The following is a 6,113-nucleotide window of genomic DNA, read 5'->3' as shown; positions in this document are numbered from 1 at the left end:
TACATTACGAGCTCACCTTTCCCTCACTGCCCAGGTGAGGAACTTCCCGAGGCTGCCCTCAGATCCTGGCCACATAAATGATATGCTCAATAAATATTAAAATTAGTTAAAGTTTTGTCATTCTAATTAACTAGATTTCTGTTTTAAAATAATACTATGTGCATTTTATAAAATAATCATATGGCACAAGTGAATATAAAATGAAAAGTAAGTCTCCACTCAGCCGCAAACAGTGTTAAGTAGTCTCCTATTCATGAAAATGTATGTGTTTTCCACTATTTTGCTCTTCCAGTGTGTTTTTTGAATAAGTGTGTAAAGTATTATGTGAAATTCTGAGTTAGTAAAAGAGAAAATTTACACCAGAAGTTTCTAGGGGAAGAAGGGCCGGAAGGAATTACCGACAGAAAGAATCACATTTGCAAAATCACCTGTCAGAGGCTAAAAAGGCAAGTAGGAGCCCTGCCAAGCGGGAGTATGAATTTCATTTTGAAGGCAGTGACAACCCAGAGTTCATCAGTTTTCTCCTGACATATGTGTATCTCAGCTCTCCAACGGAGCTGAAACCTGTCCAATAGGAACTCAAATATTTCTGCTCCAATGACTGGTGGACACCCTGCCTGCCATCATTTGCCTATGGATGGTTTCTGACACAGAACCCAGACTAAATAACCAATCCAGGCACTTCGGGGTTCAAAAAGGAAATCTGGAGTGGTGGTACTAAGTTGGGAAGTTCAGATTTTGTACTGTGTGCTATGTTGAAAATAACTGACATTAAATCTTTCAATCTTCTTTTCACATCGAAGTTCCATGTGTTTCCTCCAAAATCATTCCGGAATTCTACATGCAAAGATGACATTTCTCAGAGAAGACTTAGAGGAAAAAAAAAGAGGCAAGCAAGGTATCTTCCCCTAGTAAGTCAGGGAAAAACCTTTCGAGGACAGGCAGTCCCCCAGAACCAGAAATGCTGTTGATAAGAAATGGAGAACAAAGTCTCAGGCTTTGAGAACCACCGGGGTCCCAAGAGACGTGGCACTGTGCTGTGCTTAGAATGCCAGTTCCGACCCACACCACCTGGGGCCAGACCATAGCCCTGCCACTTCCTGTGTATTTGGGGCAAGTTACTGATGCCCTCTGTTTCCGCTACCTGCTGGTGCTGTGCTGAGTACTGGATGACTTGATATATGTGGAAAGGGCATGTAGAAGTGAGCCTGGAGCCAGTCGGTTGTCTGCATGTCATCCACGTCATCATCACGGTGTCACCACTGGTATTCTGATCTTGTGCTATTATTCTTGACTGAAGGCAAGGTTCATGTCATCACCACTAGGCCTCCTTTTCAATAAGCATCATTTCTGGGCCTTCTATTTTATGCCAGGTAACCATTTCTTTCAGACTGAAATTATGAAATGAAGAACCCAAATACCCATGTATATGTTGGTGTTAGAAAGAAAGACACCAATATTTTCTCTTTTCTTTGCATAATGCTTTTCTAAACTCCAGCCGGATAGCCCTCATCCTGCCCCAGGGCAACATCACGAGAACAGTGTAAATCCTCCCAAACCAAGGGGCAAGAAAGGTGAGCACGAATGAACATACCCCTGGCTTCCCCTTCTTGATTTGGAACATTCCAGCCTCTGACCCAAAAGTCAAAGAATCCTGCTATGAAAATGGACACAAACCACACTACATTTTGGCCCCCATTAAACAAAAGCTTTGTAATCCAAAAAAAGACTATGTCACTTTACAATCCTATCAAGTTATACAATCCTGGCTGATTTCTGGAAATAAATTTGTCATTGAAAGCATGAGGCAAACACCTTTTTGGATGATTTCAAGCAATCTGTGGCAGCACGATGCCAGCCCGCGCTCTCAAAGGCCTCATTGTGAGCGTCTGTGCCTGGAGGCTGCTGAGCGCTGGCCTCCTTCCAGCCTCCTGCAAACACAGCACCATATTTGTCTTTCAGCTGTCACTATTTGTTAGGAGCCTATAAACAGAGAAGATTCTTAGCAACCACTGTGAAAAGTAAAGCCACACACCCTCCCCCAAACCCCTCCAAAAAAAAGCCTGAAATGAAGAAACAAAGAAAAATGAACTCCTCGAAGTTACTTGTGAAAGTCAAAATGACAATCCAATATGCAAAGTTTCAAAACTGCTGGCTACCCTTGGCTTGGGGAAAAAAGAAAAAACGCTGAAGAATCTTCCAGAAGGCAGCTGCCAACAGATGAAAAGGCAACTAGAAATGATCTCACCACCATTTGCAGACATCCAGTCACACGGATATCTGTGAGATAACCAAGAATACTCCAGTTACATGACTTGATTTGATTTCCTTGGAGAATGCTTCAGGCTTCATCTTGCTATTTTTAGTCCTCAGTGTCAAACGCCATGGGTAGTGTTGGTAAGGCAGAGCAAAGAATACCCGTTCATCTAGAGCAGGTGAAAGTTCTGGAAACCAGCATCACTGAGGAAGTAGCTGGAGAGCAAAGCATCGGAAGGAACAGTAGGAAAACGGGTCTTTTTGTTGGCAGTGCAGAGTAGCTTGGGATGGATGTTACCTTTCAGATCGACAATTACTGAAAAATCATCAGATTTATAAAGAAAGCATGAACCTTGACCTTAACAAAGAACACTGCAGAGGATGTGTGGGAACACTCATGGCCATTTAATCTTTCAGGAAGTTTAAAATGTTTCTGGAATGAAGTCAGCTCACTCTTGCCAGCCCCAAGAACAGCCAGTTTGGAAAACAGGCCTCGTAGGCATGGAAACACCAGGCATCCTGGTAACGAAACTCGGAACAGAATTTACTGGAGAAAAACCAAAACCATGGAGAGTCCGCAAGGGGGGAGGACAGGTTTGGTGCCATTCTGCGAGGCCAGGTAGTACTACATCTAAAACGAGGATCACCAAAATATGCCAAGAAGTCGTCATAAAACTTTCATGAACCATGATCTTTCTCCTTCAAGTGCTGCCTGTCTACAAGCATCAGGGTTGCTAATAATCAAAACAATGGAAGTGAAAGACACGCAGAGGAATTTTTTTAAATCCTGTGTTCCCATTATGCCCTTGAACCGATTGTTCAAACTTGACTCTCATGAATAGTGTTTCGAAACTGGAAAATGTGAAATGTGAACACAAGCCTTTTTCGAGCCCCTACTCTCCACACATTGTCTTGTCCTGATCTTCGCAGTAGCCCTTTGATGAGGGCGTTGTCCCTGTTGCGTTACAGAGAAGGAAACTGAGGCCCAGAGGAGTTGAGGTCGGCAGGCAGCAGAGCCAGGCTCTGGGCGCATTTGCCTCTTCACCCAGCCGCACCCGACACGTGCTGGGGTTAGGTGAGGATGCCCTTGCCATAGGTCCCATGGTGCTGGCACCACCCCACCCCCTACCCCACGAAAATGTCATTTCAATAGTGTGCAGAGGTTGTTATTAATAGTCTGTTTTATTTTGAATATAAAAATGGAAAACTGTTGTGTATCATTTTTGTATTTTCAAAAAGGTCTTTTCCTTGGTCATAAAAGTTTTCCTTCTGTTTTCTTTTCCCCTCTCTTTCTTCCTCTCTTCTTCTCTCTGCACTTTTGCACATTTGTCTTACAAGGGAGCCCCACGCCTCCTTAAACTCCAGCTCTCACCCAACTCAAGACTTGCTGGTGTACTCGCTATGGCCCGGCAAACCTCAGCGACCACCCCACCCACAGCTTGCTGCTCTCCCGGGACTTCTCCCTCACCCTACACCAGCTGCCTTCCTTGCTGGTAACGTCATAGTGCAGGCTGTAGTGGGCAGCAAAACAGAGTCTGAAGGCGAACTGGAGAGTTGGTCATGGCTGCCACCTACTTCTCAGGACCCCTGGTCTCCTAGAAGACCCTGTTAAAATGGCCGGAGCAACAGTGGTGAACGGAAAACTGGAAAAAGCGTCCTGGAGGTTAGCCAGGGTGGTGTGGCTCAGCTCAGCTGCCAGCCTGTGAAGTCTGTAAGTGGAGCTGGCGTTTGAGGACAGTGACGCCGCCATACATAATTATTTAAAATAGAGCCATTGTGGAAAACACCATATTCCAACACAGCCCCCACCCCATACAATTTTTAATCACTTTTTTTCTTCTTCATTCCTCTCCAGTTGTAATTTCGATATTTAAGAAATAAAATTTTCTCTGTCAGGATACTGAAAATGGTGTCTTTTGTTAACCATAGCTACAATGGGTTCAAGGGTCCCCTAGTGACTTAAAGAATATGAATTTTCTTTCCTAAGTGCCCGATTTAATAGAACATGAGAAGAAAAGGAAGGAAAAGATTCAAACACTTCGTCAGTCACTAAAAAAAAAATCCTCCAGGAATTTTTATGTATTGTGCTCAATTATATACATTTGCAAAACATTAATTTACAAGAATTTACATTGTAAAAGAAAATGTGATATATACTGACAATGCCAAATGTTGGGGAGGATGTGGAGCGACTGGAACTCTCATACACTGCTGGTAGGGATGTTAAATGGTACAACTACTTAGAAAAAACTAGGCGTCAGTGTTTTAAAAAGGTAAATATATACCTTCCATAGGATCCAATTGGTCCACTCTTAGGACTTCACCCAAAAGAAATGAGAATATAAGTTCACACAAAGACTTGTAGGTGAATGTTGACAGTGGCAATTATTTATAATAACTAAAAACTGGAAACACTTCAAATATTCACCAGCAGGTACTGATAAACAAACCGTGGCATGTTCATATGATAGAATACTACTTAGCAAAAGAAAAAACAAACGAAAGGCGGTAGGGGGTGGGTGTGGGGCAATGTGGACCAGTGATACATGCAACCACTTGGGTAAATCTTAAAATCATCATATTGAATGAAAGAAGCCAGACACAAAAGAGTCTATACTGCATGACACTATTTGTATAAAAATCTAGAAAATACAAACTAAGCCTACAGTGATGAAAAGCAGATCAGTGTTTCCCTGAGGCCAGGGACAGAGACAGAGAAGAACTTCAAAAGGACTAAAGGAAACTTTCAGGGGTAATGCAAATATTCTGTATCTCAATTGTGGCAGTGATTTCACTGGTATGTACAACTGTCAAAACTCAATTTTACACTTTAAATAAATCAAATTCCATTGTTGAAACGGGTGCCTCTTACTGGGTGTAAATTACACCTCAAGGTAATTGATTAAAAAGTATCAGTTAATAAATTAGGAGTTAGTGGATTTGATTAATATTCTTTTTTATTATGAAAGGATTCCCCATAGAATCTCTTTATAACTCTAGAACATTTTAAATATGATTTTATTTGCAAAAGCAAAACAAAGGATTTCAGCATAGGCTTTCACACCAGTGGTTTCCCTGTATTAGGGGAGGCCAAGGTTAGTGCTCTGTTACAGTGTGTTTTGAGACGCCACGTGGCCCTGGGTGATGTATTTCTATCACCAATGCCCCTTGTCTCTGTATCCATGACTGAGTAGGCTCCATTCGGCCTGAAATGCTCTTCCTTAAGTAACTAACATAAACCCCACCAAGCAGCACCTAAAGCTTTAGGAGGCTTATGCTGTACTGTCAAAGGTGCTGATGGGCTAATACTGTTTTATCCTGGCTAAATATTGTTTTCCTTCCTAAAGCTGTCTGGCAATTTTCTGGGTAAGCTTCTCTCTGGCCCCGGGATGATGGTATTTTTCCAGCCGCTCATCTCCAATCCCGAGGAGCAGGCATTGGCAGACGTTCCCTGCACATGCTGAGGGTGGTTCCCCATGAAGGCTCAGAAGAAGAAGGAGTTCTGCTCGGAAGCACAGGACAGAAACATTGAAGAAAATGCTTTTAAGACCTGAGATCCTGAATTTTATTCTCAAAGCAGCAGGCCCATGCCTGAGGAGATGATGAGTGAATGTGCCAGGAAGAAATGTCACTTCAACATCAAGGTATCACCTTGGCCTTAAGAGAGAGACAGAACCCAACTCCAATGGTAGTGCTTTGGAGAGACTCCCTCTGGCATCACACCACTTGATAAACAAAGCCTTGTGGCAAATGCAAAAGTTTTCAAGGCCTAAAGAAAAATAAATGGCATTCAATCATCAACAGGTAGAACTAACTCAAATCCCTTCGTCATCCTTTCATAATGTAGGCAAGAGTTT

The sequence above is a fragment of the Propithecus coquereli genome, unplaced genomic scaffold (assembly GCF_000956105.1).
Source record: "Propithecus coquereli isolate 6110/MARCELLA unplaced genomic scaffold, Pcoq_1.0 Scaffold203, whole genome shotgun sequence".
NCBI classification, from domain to species: Eukaryota; Metazoa; Chordata; class Mammalia; order Primates; family Indriidae; genus Propithecus; species Propithecus coquereli.
Note: the sequence above shows the minus strand (reverse complement) of the source record.